The sequence below is a fragment of the Harpia harpyja genome, unplaced genomic scaffold (genome assembly GCF_026419915.1).
Source record: "Harpia harpyja isolate bHarHar1 unplaced genomic scaffold, bHarHar1 primary haplotype scaffold_54, whole genome shotgun sequence".
Classification (NCBI taxonomy): Eukaryota; Metazoa; Chordata; class Aves; order Accipitriformes; family Accipitridae; genus Harpia; species Harpia harpyja.
The window spans coordinates 1,347,389-1,362,822 of record NW_026293414.1 but is presented as its reverse complement, the minus strand read 5'-3'; the positions used below and the strand labels follow the sequence as shown (position 1 = coordinate 1,362,822).

Here is a 15,434-nt window from a genome sequence, read left to right as displayed (position 1 = left end):
CCCACAGTAGTACCGAATTCCCCCTTTTCGCTCTCAAGAGGACACACTTCAAAGTTACACACTAACTCAGAGGAGGATTACGTCCTGAGAGGGCCACACATGAGTATCCAAATTCCCCCTATTCGCTCTCAGGAGCCAGACTGCACATTAACACAAAGGTTCCACAACAAAGTAGTGCAGCACTCTCATCTCTGGGCATCCTGTCCGTGACGCCAATTTAAAAAAAGTCCCGATCCAATATCGGGGAGGGTTCTTAAACGATCCCAAGAGCGAGATTAAGACACAAACGAGGTCAGATGCCGTACAACCTTACAAGTTTTATTTCCTGTAACAACTGGTAATAGCGATAGGACAGAGGGAAGAAGAAAGGAAAAAGAGGCAGACCTAAGCAAGAAAACAGAAGAGATATAGCAAGACTAGTTACCACCACCATGAAGCCAGCAACGTCCCGTTGACTCGGTCTCGATGCAGGTGATGGAGGGTCCAGGTTCCGGGTTCCAGCCAAAGTCCCAGTTCCAAGTGCTGCAGGTTCTCTTCAGTTGCTTTTCAGTGGCAGTTGCTTTTCAGTGGCAGTTGCTTTTCAGGTGCTTTTCAGTTTTCTGAGAGAGGAGTACGCAGTTCTTTTATTGTCCCGGTCCCCACGATTTCTCCGAAAAGTCCACCCATTTCCACGGAGCTCATTACCATACGTGCCGCCCCGTGTTCCTCCATGGGCGCATGCCCAGGTGTTCACGGTGGTTTCTTCACCTTGCTCGTGGGCAAGCACAGCTTGGTAGGCACTGCTAGCTTCAGGCGGATATGGTGGTTTCTTCAGGGACATTTTGCGCGTACTCCCCCACAGCAACAGGATGTCGAGGCTCTTTGCAGCAGCAATGTTGAGACAAACATTTGCAGCCAACACAGCCTCTTGCAACTCTTTGACAAGCATGATGAGTTGTAGAGACCTTTTTAATGTGTCTCCCCCTTTTGCTACTAGTGTTTCTGTAGAGACCCTTGATCCATTAAGTACAGTCCTCACCTCCTGTCCCACTCCTTTCTCTCCCCTGGTTTCATCTAGTAATGCAAAGTAGGGATTTCTTTCTCCATTTTTCACTTTCCAAAGCAAGGGTTCTGTAGTGTAAAAAAAAAAAAGCTCATGCTGCTTTTAATTTAATATTGGCCTGCCATGTCAGTCCTGTGCTGCTTCTGACTGCAAAGAAGTCTAAGCAGACAGGGCAAGCAGAGAGGGTTGGAGGTGAAAATGATGCCTTGTTGTGCTTGGAGTTCCAGGGGCAGTAACCTTGTGGGCCTCCAAACCCAGGTGCCTGGTGTCCTGCTCAGCCTAAATGGGCAGTGGGCTAGCTAAAGCAGGTTTGAGCACCTTCTACAAACGCAGCTTGACTTGTGCTGCTCTGCATGCTGACATACAGCTCTTGGATTTAGATTAAAACAGATGTATGTACAGCTAAGCCTCTGAACTATAAAAATCAAACACTGTGTTTAAGAGCACAAGGCTCTGCTAGCAACATTAGCTGCAGATTGGTTGATGTTTTCATTCATCCTCTTCCATAAACAAAACCAAGGTAATGCTGAATTTGCTGCAACAGCTCTGTTTAACAGACCACTTTGTTATATGTCCTTCCTCTACAATCAACTATAATGTCCTTCCAGAATCAGTAGAAGCACAGCAAAGACATTGAACTAAAAGAAGCCAGTGTTAAATTGTCTTGTTTAATGTTAGCAGGAAGCTGATGGGAATATCCTTAAATCAAAACTGATATGAAACACATTTCATGTGTCCAAAACTTGTGCTGTATGTAGTGTCACCCTTTGTGGATTTCAAACTTTTTCTCATTTCCTGGCCATCAGTTCTAACTGTCTAGCACAATGCAAATAAGCTGTCTTAAGAGGTTAGCAACTTGGATCTTTTCTTATATCCACAAATGTTTTTTTAAAAAAAGTAGTTGTGACTTCTAAGTTAGGTCAAGTTATCTAAAAACCAGAAGCAGGATCTTTTTTCCCTGATTTATGTTAATGCTGGGCAAAAGAGCAGAAGCTGATTTGGAAACCTGTAAGTGGAAGGGTGTTTTCCAGTAACATGGTTGGTTTGTTGGTTTTTTTTCTTTTATGGATGTCGTGGTTTAACCCCAGCCAGCAACTAAGCACCACGCAGCCGCTCACTCACTCCCCCCCAACCTGCACCCAGTGGGATGGGGGAGAAAATCAGGAAAAGAAGTAAAACTCGTGGGTTGAGATAAGAACGGTTTAATAGAACAGAAAAGAAGAAACTAATAATGATAATGATAACGCTAATAAAATGACAACAGTAATAATAAAAGGATTGGAATGTACAAATGATGCGCAGTGCAATTGCTCACCACCCGCCGACCGACACCCAGCTAGTCCCCGAGTGGCGATCGCCCGCCCCCACTGTGGACACATATTTAGCTAACGGTCGCAAGAGCATTCCAGATGCCTTTAGAAGACCTTGAACAGAATAAACAAGAAGACAAAAAAAGAAAGATGCCAATTAGAAGAACACAGGTGCACATTCTAAGATAAAAGGAACTTGGCACAAAGAACCGCAATTCGGCAGTTTATCTTGACCAATTAGACTGAGACAAGTTTCGCGTGTTTTAGTTAATATAACCAATTGTGTCCTAAGTTTATGCGTGTGTACAGTGTTAGTATAACCAATTATATCTTATGTTTATGCGCGTGTACAGTGTTGATATAACCAATCATATTTCATGCTTGTGCGCATGTACAGTGACTTTGCAGAATATGTGACTATAAGTATGTGTGTGTTTTAGCAATAAAGCGTCGTCTGCTGTCTGCTCTCAAGATTACAGGCGTCCGTCTACTTCAATCTCCTCAAATGGTGACCCCGACGTGATTGCGGGCCGAGAAAACGCTGGAATTGCGGGAAGTGTGTCCGGAGGAGACTCTAGCCGAACGATCGTCTAGCCAGCTGGACTGAGCGGACAACCTTTTCCCGGGAGATCAATCACCCTGCTTGGAAGTTTGGAAGTAAGGTGAGCGGCTAAGAGGATTAAAATGGGTGCCCAGATGTCTGTGGAAGAAGGGGCAATTGTACGAATGCTTTCGCATATCCTCTCCTTGAGAGGGATTAAGTATGATTCAAATACTTTACGTATGATGCTGAAGTGGCTTAAGGACCATGGTGCCCCCACTTCGAATGCAGAAGTCTTTGAAGTTAAAAATTGGGAAAAAATGGGAAAAGTAATTTGGGACTTTGTATCGCGTGGGGACGTGAAGGCTCAGAAAATCTCTGCTATGTGGAGATTGGTGCTGGAAACGTTGAAAGCCCTTAAGGCAGAAAAGGAGATGGCTGCTGCTGTAAAAATTTCAATTGAAGATACCCTGGAAAAAAAGAGAAGTGTGTGTGGTGAGGTGGTAAATAATTCGGACAGTGATGAGGAATTAAACACCGAGGGAGATGTCACTAATGGAGGCAACGATCAACCTTTAAGTAACCTGCCTCTCGAGCAGAGACCTATCCCCTCTGCACCTCCCTATGAGACACATACATCCCCAGGAGAAGCTATAAAAAAGTGATGGAAGGACATAAATGATGAAATGTTAACCGAAGGTCTAAATCCTGTGGCTTTTCCAGTTACAGTCAGGCAGAATGCCCCAAACGTGTGGCAACCTTTCAATTCGGATTTAATAAAAGAAGTACGGAAAACAGTAATGGCTAATGGACTGCCTGCTCCGTTTAGTCAGGCGTTATTGGAGAATATATTTTCTGGTCAAATTTTAATGGGCTTTGACTGTACACAATTGGCTACAATGATTTTAACCCCGACTCAGCGTCTATTATGGAAGGTGAAATGGGCAGAATTATGTGATTTAGCGGCACTAAGAAATTTGGACCGCCCAGAAGGAGATCCGAGGTATATGATCACTTCTGCTCAAATGATGGGGACTGGTGACTTTGCAGATGTTAATAGGCAAGCGAGGCTACCGGTGGAAGTATTACAAGAATCAGCTTCCTTAGCTCTGAAGGCAATGGTAACCTTGCCTGAAGCTCGAAAGTCAGAACAATCATTTACAAGTGTAAGGCAGGGTAATACGGAACCTTATCTGTCCTTTATTTATCATCTGCGAGATGCTATTGAAAAGCAAATAGATAATGCTGATGCCAAAGAAGCATTGATAATAAAATTGGCTGTGGAAAATGCAAATGCAGACTGTAAAAAAATACTACAATCGATGCCAGGAAGAGTGACGCTCGTAGATATGAGAGAGGCCTGTAACAAAGTTGGGTCTTTGGAGCATAAAACTACATTAATGGCCAATGCTTTTGCTGTAGCCATGCGAATGGATACAAAAAATGTTAAGAAATGCTATAAATGTGGACAACCGGGACATTTGCAATTTCAGCGTAAAGAAGGGCGAAACAAAGTGGAAGCTGGGCCTAATATATGCCCTCGTTGTCATAAAGGGAGACATTATGCTAACCAATGTAGATCTCGTTTCACAAATGAAGGTGTAGCTCTGCCACCTCGAGGTACCCCATCGCCGGGAAACTACAAGAAGAGTGCAAGGAGCGGTGCGATGACCCCAACAGCTCCGAAAGGATCCCAGAACGGCGCCAAGAAGGATGTCTGGCAGAACTGCCAGCCCGAACAGCTGGAAGTGCCAGAGTGGATGTCTCAACAATAGAAACCATTCTACTATGGAACTCTCAGGTACACCGTGTGCCAGTAAACGCACAAGGACCATCAGGTAATGGGCTTAGTGCCCTGTTGTTGGGATGGTCTTGTATAACATTACAAGGAATTTTTGTGCTTCCCGGGGTGATTGATGGGGACTACACAGGTCGCATTTATGCTATGATTTGGATGCCGTCTCCACCAGTATCGATACAGGAAGGAAGCAGAATTGCACAGCTAGTCCCTTTTAAAGCAAATGTACCATGTAATGTTAATCAACAGCATGGCAATGCAGGGTTTGGATCTACGGGATTAGAAGCTCAAATTATGTGGTCAAGGGAGGTCAATAAAACAAAACCTAGTATATCAGCAGAGTTACAAAATGCAAAGAACAGGCCAGAAAAAATAAAATGACAAGCTTTAGTGGACACTGGAGCAGATGTAACAGTTCTGTCGTGGGAGGACTGGCCTGTTACTTGGGAGCTTTCTGAGGTGGATTCGAAACTGTTCGGTGTGGGAGGATTATCAAAAACTCAACAAAGCAAATATATGATTCAATTGATTTGTCAGAATTCAGTTTCTTATATCAAACCTTATGTAACCAATATCCCTATGAACCTGATAGGCAGGGATGCATTAAGTCAAATGGGATGTGTGCTTAGTACAGGAGACAATTTTGTGGCACGGCCATTGATGGGCGACCACGCCTAAAACTGAAATGGAAAACAGAGGAACCGATTTGGGTAGATCAATGGCCGCTGACTGAATCTAAGGTCGCCATCTTGAAACAGTTAGTACAGGAGCAATTGGAACAAGGGCACTTGGTGAATACCACGAGCCCTTGGAATACACCAGTTTTTGTCATTCCAAAACAATCTGGGAAATGGAGACTATTGCATGATTTAAGAAAGATAAATGAAGTAATGGAAAATATGGGAGCCCTTCAATTAGGGTGACCCATGCCTACTATGATTCCACAAGGATGGAACATTTTGATTATTGATTTAAAGGATTGTTTCTTTACAATATATTTAGACCCAAAAGATGCGGAAAAATTTGCCTTTTCTATCCCCACCATAAACAAACAGGAACCCATGGAACGTTATCATTGGGTAGTTCTGCCACAAGGAATGAAAAATTCTCCAACCATATGCCAATCCTATGTATCCCAAGCTCTAAAAGGGTTTAGAGAACAAAATCCAGACTTGATTATTTATCACTATATGGATGATATCTTGATAGCAGGGAGAAGAGAGTTATCCGAAAAGCTCAAAGAATTGACTACACAATTGTCTGATTTTGGTTTAAAAATAGCACCAGAAAAGGTACAAAAAATGCAACCATGGAAATATTTAGGCTGGAAGATTTTAGAAAAAACTATCGTTCCACAAAAACTGGAAATTACAGACAAGATTGAAACATTGAATGATGTGCAAAAATTACTGGGGACAATCAATTGGGTTCGAACACTGTTGGGAATAGATAATGAGCTTCTGACCCCTTTATTTGAAATGTTACGAGGTGACACTACCTTAACGGCACCTCGACAATTGACTCCTCAAGGTAAACAAGCATTACAAAAGATAGCAGATCTAATATCCCAGAGTCAGGCTTTTAGAATTAAAGAAAATCTTGACATTAATCTTAGCATTTTAAACCGAGAAAAACAACCCCTCGGGATCATATATCAATGGGAGGGAAGTCACAAAGACTTGTTAATAATAGAATGGATCTTTTTAGCTCACCAGGCCCAAAAAACCATATTTTCTCGAATTGAAATGATTTCAGAATTAATTATAAAGGGGAGACGTCGGATTATTGAGATTTGTGGACAAGAACCACACACGATTGTCGTTCCTTTGACTCAAGGATATTTACAATGGTGTCTACAGAATAGTCTAACTTTACAAATTGCTTTTGCAGATTTCGAAGGAAAGAGAGATATTCATCTTCCTGCACACAAAATGTTTACCTTGCTACAAAATATACAACTAGAAGAAAAAGAATTGTGTGCACAGTTACCTACTGATGGTCCTACAGTATATACGGATGGCAGTGGAAAAACAAGAAAGGCAGTAGTAGTTTGGAAAGAAGGTCAGGTATGGAAAAATCACATTGTCACATGTGAAGGCTCCCCCCAAGTGGTGGAACTTCAAGCTGTAACAGAAGTATTTAAAAAGTGGCAGGATGTTGAGGTCAATATTATTGCTGATTCTTTAGATGTGGTAGGTGTAGTAAAACGCTTGAGATGGGCTTATTTGAAAGAAATTGATAACATCACATTGTTTGAAAAATTTAAGATGTTGCTATTTCTGTTAAACCAACGGACAAAGTGTTATTATATAATGCGTGTGTGAAGTCACACCAGTTTGCCTGGATGGATCACAGAAGGGAATAAACGAGCTGATTTGCTAGCTAATCCTGTATGGACCGGGCCACCCCCCAATAAACTTCTACAGGCACATGGAGCTCATAGTTTTTTCCACCAACCAGTGAAAGTATTAGCCAAACAGTTTCAGATTTCTATAGCAGATGCCAAAGCCATCATTCAATCCTGTGCTGAGTGCCAGAAATTATCTGGGCACGGAGATGTAAATCCTAGGGGTCTGCAGTCCTTGCAATTGTGGCAGACTGATGTGACTCATGTACCAGCTTTTGGAAAATTGTGTTATGTTCATGTTTCTGTTGATACATATTCCTTGATGATATGGGCCACAGCACTTGCGGGCGAAACAAGCCGACATCTACAAACACACTTACGACAAGCATTTGCAGTAATGGGTGTCCCGGCCCAGGTAAAAACAGATAATGGACCATGTTTTATAGCACAACGGACTCAGGAATTTTTTCAGCAATGGGGATTTACTCATATTACTGGCATTCCTCATTCTCCCACAGGTCAAGCTATAATTGAACGTACTCATAAAGTATTAAAAGACTTTTTGGAAAAACAAAAAAAGGGGGAATTAGGGGAACCTCCTTCAAATAGACTCATGAAAGCAATATATGTGATGAATTTTTTGACCCTGCGTGGAGAGTCAGTTGTCCCCCCTGTAGTTCGGCATTTTCAAACAATGAATAGTGGGATTCAAAATATTGATAATGGGTGGAAAGTCTGGGTTAAAAATATTGAGCGTCAGCAATGGGAGGGACCTTTTAAAGTAATAACGTGGGGCCGAGGTTATGCTTGTGTCATTACAGAAAATGGGCTGAAGTGGATTCCAACTAAATGGACGAAACCTTATGCTGAGATTGATATGGAACACGCTGACTGTAGCAAGCAGAATGACAGTGGCACCAGTGATTGATCCACATCATTTAACACCGTGGGACAGTAAGAATGTTTGGGTGACACTGACTAAAGCTATTAATCAAACCTCTTTTTGTGTGTCATTGGCATTAACTGAACAGTCTTTTATTCTTATGTATTTTATTAGGTATAATGTTGCTTTTGCCGTGTTTAATTAGCTGTGTTCATAGGTTTTTGCAAAGGGCAATACAGCATGTTGTTACTTGTCAAAAAACAAAAAAGGGGGACTTGTGGACACATATTTAGCTAACGGTCGCAAGAGCATTCCAGATGCCTTTAGAAGACCTTGAACAGAATAAACAAGAAGACAAAAAAAGAAAGATGCCAATTAGAAGAACACAGGTGCACATTCCAAGATAAAGGGAACTTGGCACAAAGAACCGCAATTCGGCAGTTTATCTTGACCAATTAGACTGAGACAAGTTTCGCGTGTTTTAGTTAATATAACCAATTGTGTCCTAAGTTTATGCGCGTGTACAGTGTTAGTATAACCAATTATATCTTATGTTTATGCGCGTGTACAGCGTTGATAGAACCAATCATATTTTATGTTTGTGCGCGTGTACAGTGACTTTGCAGAATATGTGACTATAAGTATGTGTGTGTTTTAGCAATAAAGGGTCGTCTGCTGTCTGCTCTCAAGATTACAGGCGTCCGTCTACTTCAATCTCCTCATACAACGTGACGGAGCGGGTGGCCCTGCAGAGCAGCCCCGGCGCCCTCGAGCATTTCCACATGAAGCTTTTCCGAGCCCAGCGCAACCTCTACCTGGCCGGTTTCGCCCTCCTGCTCTCCTTGTGAGCTGGGGGGGGGGGGGCCAAATCTGGGGGGGGGGCCTGGGGGTTCCGCGGAGCCCGGCTTACCCTGCCTCCCGCAGCCTCCTGCGCCGCCTGGTCACCCTCATCTCGCAGCAGGCCGTGCTGGGCGCTTCCAGCGAAACGTTCTGGAAACAGGCGGAAGGCGCCAGCCAAGCCGCCCGCCGTTACACGGAGGATAACGACGCCTTGTGGAAGGTATGGCGGGAGGTGGGGGGGGGGGGGGTCGAAGGAGGCATCCAGGCGCCTCGGGCCCTGACGTGCCCCCCCCCCCCCGCCAGCAGCTGCAGGAGGCAGGGGGTGACGGGGGCGGCCCGTCGTCCCCCTCCCACGACAAGAACGAGACCCTCAAGGCCAAGGTGGAGAAGCTGAAGGAGGAGCTGGCGGCCAGCAAACGCAGTACGGGCAGGGCTGCAGGGGGGCGTTATGGTGTGGGGGGGTGTTATGGTGTGTGTGTGGGGCGCTGCTGGGTTTTTTTGGGGGTGACCCTGACACAGACAACCCCCCCCCAACAGCTCTGGAGAAGGCGGAGAACAAGGTGCAGGCCATGCGGCGCCAGGCCGAGGGGCTGACGCGGGAGTACGACCGGCTTCTGGACCAGCACGCGCTCCTGCAGGTAGGGAGGGGGGGGGGGCACCCCAAACCCCCTACGACCCCCCCCCCAACACCCTTTCGGACCCCGTAACACCCCCTCTGCCTGCCCCCCCCCCCCCCCGGCAGCCCATGATGGCCCCTGGGACAAGAAGGAGGAGTGATGAGTCGGCCACGCCCGGCCACACCCACCGGGCCACGCCTTCCCCCCCCCCATCCCAGTTCAGGGAGTGGGGGCAAAACTTGGACAAGGTGTTTCCAGCCCCCCGCCCCTTACCCTGTGTTTGGGGACCTACTGCTCTGTGGCAGCACTCCGGGGGGTGTGGGGCGCGGGGGGGCTCTGAACCCCATTTCAGGGGGTCCGAGCCCCCCCTTTTGCCCCTTCCAGGGGGGGTTTCCCCAGGTGTGCACAGTGGGGGAACTCCCCTCCCCCCCCAAAAACACACCAGCTTCTGCTTCAATAAACATGTGGGATCAGGCCACGCTCGTCTCCACCTCCCACCCTCTCGGGGACCCCCCCCCAGCACCCCAATTTCCCCCCCCCAGGTCCCTTTTTACCCCCCCGTTGTCACCCAGGTACGGAGATCCCCGAGGCTCAGCCATTTTTATTGGCACCATGCACAGGAACGGGGAGCTGGGGGGGGGAGGGGTGCAGCTCGTTTGTCCGTCCGTCCAGGCCCCACGGCCATCGCAGCGTGGGGTTAGTCCGTCCCATCCGTGGGTCCCGTAAGGCTGCAGGGACGGCCGTGGGGGCCGTCTCACCGTGGGGCGGGTTCCTCCACGAGCGGGACACCCCACGCGCTACAAGGCGGCGTGCAGGGCCCGGGCCTGGCCCCGCAGCGCTTCGAATTCCCTCTGCACAAAATCCGTCAAAGCTTTCCGCATTTCCACCTGGGGGGGAGGGGGGGGGGAACGAGCCGGGCCCCGTCGAGCCGTGGGGCCGGGAAGAAGAGACCCCACAGAGCCGTGGGGCAGAACGGGGTTGTTTTGTGTGTGTCCCCCCCCCCGCCGTGGGGCAGCTCCCCCAGCGCTCACCGTTGACGTACCCTCCGCCCGGAGTCGCTCCAGGAGGGGCCGGACGCTGAACGGTCGCCCCACGACCACCGTAATTCGCTACGGGACAGCGTCAGTAACCCCCCCGCAGCCCCCCCCCACCCCAAAGCCCACCGCCTGCCCCATAGCCAGCCGCACAGCCCCCCCCCCCCCCCCCAAAGCCACCCTACCCTGCTCTCAGTTAGCGAGGTTTAGGAATACCTCTGTGGTGCCGCTTTTGGGAGTTTCTCCTTGGAAATCGAGGCAAGAGACGCCTTTCCCAAGGTGCAGAAGAAACCGCATAGACTTGTGCATACTTTCTAGGTCATGCAAATAAAGCCAGATGCCAGCCAGAGACCGGGAGCGTGTTTGCATTTCTCCCCGATAAGTCAAATGCCCTATTTTTCATGGGTTTCTCATAGGAATAGGAATCGTGAGCGGGCACAGAAGGGTTTCTGTGCTGGGATACAGGTCATTTTTTTGTCATCACAGCTTGCACGGTGCCGTTTTGAGCGTTGACAGCGCACCGATGTTTAGCTACTGCTGAGTGGTGCTTATGCAGAATCAAGGGCTTCTCCGTTTCTCGCTCTGCTGCCCCAGCGAGCTGGCTGGGAGGGGACACAGCAGAGACCGCTGCCCCGAGCTGACCGACGAGGTACCACGGTCCGTTCCACGTAGTGTCACGCTCAGCAAGAAATTCGGGACTGGGGGAGTCTTCCCAAGGCAGCCGTCGCACCGAGATGGCTGGGCGTCTGCCTGCTGGTGAGAGGTGGTCGGTGGTTGCTGTCACGTCCGTTGGTTTCCTTTTTTATTCCCTGCGCTTGTTAAACTGTCTTTATCTCGACTCCCTTAGGTGACAGCCTAAGGAAAATGGAGCCTCCTGGGTCTCAGAGTAATTCCAGAGCTAAAGCGGCGACAGACATCGGCTCTGGATCAGATAATACGTGCCGACGCTCATCGCTGACCCAAGAAGACATGCTCCTCCTGTCCTACCCGAGGGTTTCAAATCCAACACGCTTTCTTCCTAAAGCAGGACGCTGCCTTATTTACTTGTAACGCCGTTCCTACGCTCCTTGAGATGCGGCTAGAGGTGGGTTACGCAGATCATCAAGCCGCCGTTTGGGAGCACCAGAGCCTTTTGGGTACTGTTTGTCACCATGGTTTGCATGAGAAGGGAACTAAAACACAATAGACGGCGAGAAATTTAACCTGCCGTGGAGATAGCTACGGTGAGCAAGTCCGATTTTGTGCTTTACAAAGCATCATTTTTAAAATTCAACCCTGAGTTTCGCAAGTGTAGACCCTTATTTTTATAATGCGAGCCTCAATGTTAGGGCAAAAAGCATCAATTTAAAAGACCAAAGCCTACTTTGGGGGGTGCAAACAGTCATTTTTAAGGTCCAGACCCACATATATGGAGTACAAAAACTAATTTATTAGCTCCAAGGTCCGTTTTTAAGGTTCAGAGACTCATTTTAAGGGCCCAGAGCATCATTTTTAAGCCCCAAAGTCTGATCTGGAAGGACCAAAGCCTCATTTGTAGAGTCTAAATCCGAATTTATACAGTCCAAAGCCTCATTTTTACTTTCCAAACTCTTAGCTTTGCCTTCCAAAGCCTCATTTTAGTTTCCAAAACCTTCATTTTTAGGGTGCAGAGGCTCAGTGTTAGTTTGCATAGTCTCATTTTCAGGGTCCAAAGCCTCTTTTTTAGGATCCAGACGGGCATTTTTAGGGTCCAAGCTGCATCTGGAGTGTCCAAACCCTCATTTGGAGGGTCCAAAGCCCACTTCTAGGGCTCAAAGCCTCATGCTTAGGTCCCAAAGCCTCATTTTTAGGGTCCAAAGCTTTGATTCTAGGGTTGAAGGACTTCAGTTGTAGGCTCCCAACCCTCTTTTTAAGGTACAAACCCCTCACTTAGGGCTCAAAGCCTCATTTCCTTAATGCCCGAGGCATATAATGAGCATCCAAAGACCCATTTGTAGGGTCCAAAGCCCCGTTTTAGGGCCCAAATCCTTGTTTTTAGGCTTTAAAAATGGCCCTTTGGAAATGGTGACTCATATGGGCCCTGGCAATATGAAAGAGGGGTCTCAGCATCCCCGGGCCCCCCGCTGCCTGCGGCTGTCTGAACCTCTCCCAGCTCTTTCTGGGAGACGGAGATCGCCGCGGGAAGGGGTTACTGGGAGGAGGTACTGGTCCGGCCGACTTGGGAGGGTCCGTACCAGTTCCTTGTGCTCTTTCTAGTTAGCGCCCAACAAGAAGAGGGTGGAAGACAACCTCCGGCAGAGCCTGCCGTACCTGCGGGACACTCGAGCCACCTTGCCAGCGGTGGCCATCAGGTTCATCGGTGGGCCACAGTCCTTGGCCGCAAGGTCTTGCCGCACGGTACCCGAGGAACCGGAGCTGCGGGATATCTGCGACGGCAAGGAGGGGCTGGTGGGGCAGGGGACGGGGACTGGGCAGGGTGCCGTGGTCTGCAGGGGACTCCTGGGGGTCTCTGCAGGCAGTGGGGGGGTCACGGCTGCTCCGCTGCCTTCTCTTGCGGCCCTCCCGCCCTTGGCGAAAGACCCTGAACTCTCCGTCAGGACTCCGGCAGCGGAGGAGATCTTCGTCCCGATAAGAGAGATGCCAACGTCGGGATGGAGCCTGCAGTCGCTGTGCTGCTGGCCCCTGGTGAGCCCTGAAGAAGTGAAATCCTCCTCTGGAAAACAGCTGTATTTTAATAAATTTAGGGTTTTTTTAATAAAGCTGGAACAACAAGCCCAGTCCCATGCTGTCCTTCCCATGGAGAACACCCAGAGCGTGCTGAGCAGACAGCGTCATGCCTGGCTTGTGCTGCTGCCTGCAGGACAGCACAGCGGGACCCAGGGTGTCCTTGCAGAAAAGTCCCAGCTGCTCCGCTGGACCACAGAACCCAGAGAGGAGGAGGAGGAGAGAAGCTTTAGCCCAGCCTGCCTCTCCTGAGACATCTCAGGGCACCCGTGCTCTGCCGAGCTGGCAAATTGTCATTTGTCCTGGCATCTAAACCCTCTCGTTTACAGGGGAGGTGTGCTGGTTTGGGCTGGGGTAGAGTTAATTTTCTTCACGGTAGCTGGCATGGGGCAATGTTTCGAGCGGGAACAAGGGGTTATACCAGATGTCCCGAGTGGGGACAGCCCAAAACTACGTAAGCCAAGCGGGGCAGGAACAAAACTGCCACCAGCCACCTCGAGCGGGAATCTGGCAAAGCTGTGGCTGATGGAAAGCTGACAAACCCTGGAGGCAGGAGAAAAGGTGGGTCGCAAGCGGTGTTCCCCAGGGCTCAGGATTGGGGCTGGTTCCAATAGCTTTATCGATGATTTGGACGAGGGGATCGAGTGCTCCCTCAGCAAGTTTGTGGATGACACCAAGTTGGGAGGATGGGTTGATCTGCTGGAGGGTGGGAAGGCTCTACAGAGGGATCTGGACAGGCTGGATCGATGGGCTGAGGCCAATCGTATGAAGTTCTACAAGGCCAAGTGCCGGGTCCTGCACTTTGGTCACGGCAACCCCTTGGAATGCTACAGCTTTGGGGAAGAGTGGCCGGAAAGCTGCCCGGCAGAAGAAGACCTGGGGGTGCTGGTTGACAGCCGGCTGAATATGAGCCAGCAGTGTGCCCAGGTGGCCACGAAGGCCAACGGCATCCTGGCCTGTATCAGAAATAGTGTGGCCAGCAGGAGCGGGGAGGTGGTTGTCCCCCTGTACTGGGCACTGGTGAGGTGACACCTCGAGTCCTGGCTTCAGTTTTGGGCCCCTCACTACGGGAAAGATGTTGAGGTGCTGGAGTGTGTCCAGAGAAGGGCAACCGAGGTGGTGAGGGGTCTGGAGAACAAGGAGAAGGGTCTAGAGAACTTCCGAGGAGCGGCTGAGGGAACCGGGGTGGTTTAGTCTGGAGAAGAGGAGGCTGAGGGGAGACCTCATCGCTCTCTACAACGACCTGAAAGGAGGGTGTAGCGAGGTGGGTGCTGGTCTCTACTCTCAAGTAACTAGGGATAGGAGGAGAGGAAACGGCCTCCAGTTGCGCCAGGGGAGGTTTAGTTTGGATATTAGAAAAAATTTCTTTACTGAAAGGGTTGTCAGGCATTGGACCAGGCTGCCCAGGGAAGTGGTGGAGTCACCATCCCTGGAGGTGTTCAAAAAGCGCGTAGACAAAGCACGACACAGCTGGTTGTACTGGGTCCTCCCATAGAGAACTCAACTTTTTTACATGTGCTTCCGTGCAACAATATTGTCTCATCTCTTTTCAAATGTCGTCGCCCTGCAGTCGTTGCTGAGGGAATGGCTCCGCCACAAAGGATCCTCTTTCCCCCGGAGAAGATTTACATGGACTGGCAGCAACGATGCAGAGCTGGAGCGGGACTCCACAACTCGGGCAACATGTGTTTCCTCAACTCCGTCCTGCAGTGCCTGACATACACCCCACCTCTGGCCAACTACCTGCTCTCTCGTGAGCACAGCCAGTCGTGGGAGTACTTTTAGGAACAGCTCCTTGTAAATCTGTCGGGCACTTCCCAAGGATTCCAAGAATCTGGAATTTAAGAGAAAAGCAGCCCTTCTTTGCCAATTCCCCGAGTTGGTCGTCTTTGAACACTCAAGCCTAGAAGGCACTTGTCGTATCTAGCTGTGTTCGTCTTCAGAAGGGCACCCCTTTCTAGCCCCAGGTCTCGGTCCCTATTCCTGCAGGTTAAACCCTCTTTGCTTATTGCACAGAAATATTCTGTCAGTTTAACATCCCTCTGAAGAAAGTTTTCTCTACGTTAAAATGTCCTGGGCTCGTTGGGATGCTGTCACCTTGGCAGGAGCGGAGACCGTTCTTAGAACTTCAAAATCCCCACTGGCTTTCCCATTGCTGTGGATGTTTTGCTCACCTAAGGCTCTTGCTTCCCTCCCTTCCTCTTCAGGCCGCCAGCCAGGCTTCTGCATGATGTGCAGAATGGAAAAGCACGTTAACAGCGTCCTGCGCTTCTCAGGCGGTGCCATCTATCCTTCGGCTGTCGTCAGCATTCTCACACG

At 49.0% G+C, this 15,434-nt stretch overlaps 1 non-coding gene across 1 annotated transcript; it reads right to left on the bottom strand.

Annotated features, from left to right (window-relative positions):
- Window positions 1-11,287: 11,287 nt before the first annotated feature.
- Window positions 11,288-11,372, bottom strand: LOC128138537 (small nucleolar RNA SNORD45). Its single transcript, XR_008234072.1, has one exon. It is a non-coding gene; the product is annotated as a small nucleolar RNA SNORD45 (small nucleolar RNA).
- Window positions 11,373-15,434: the final 4,062 nt, after the last annotated feature.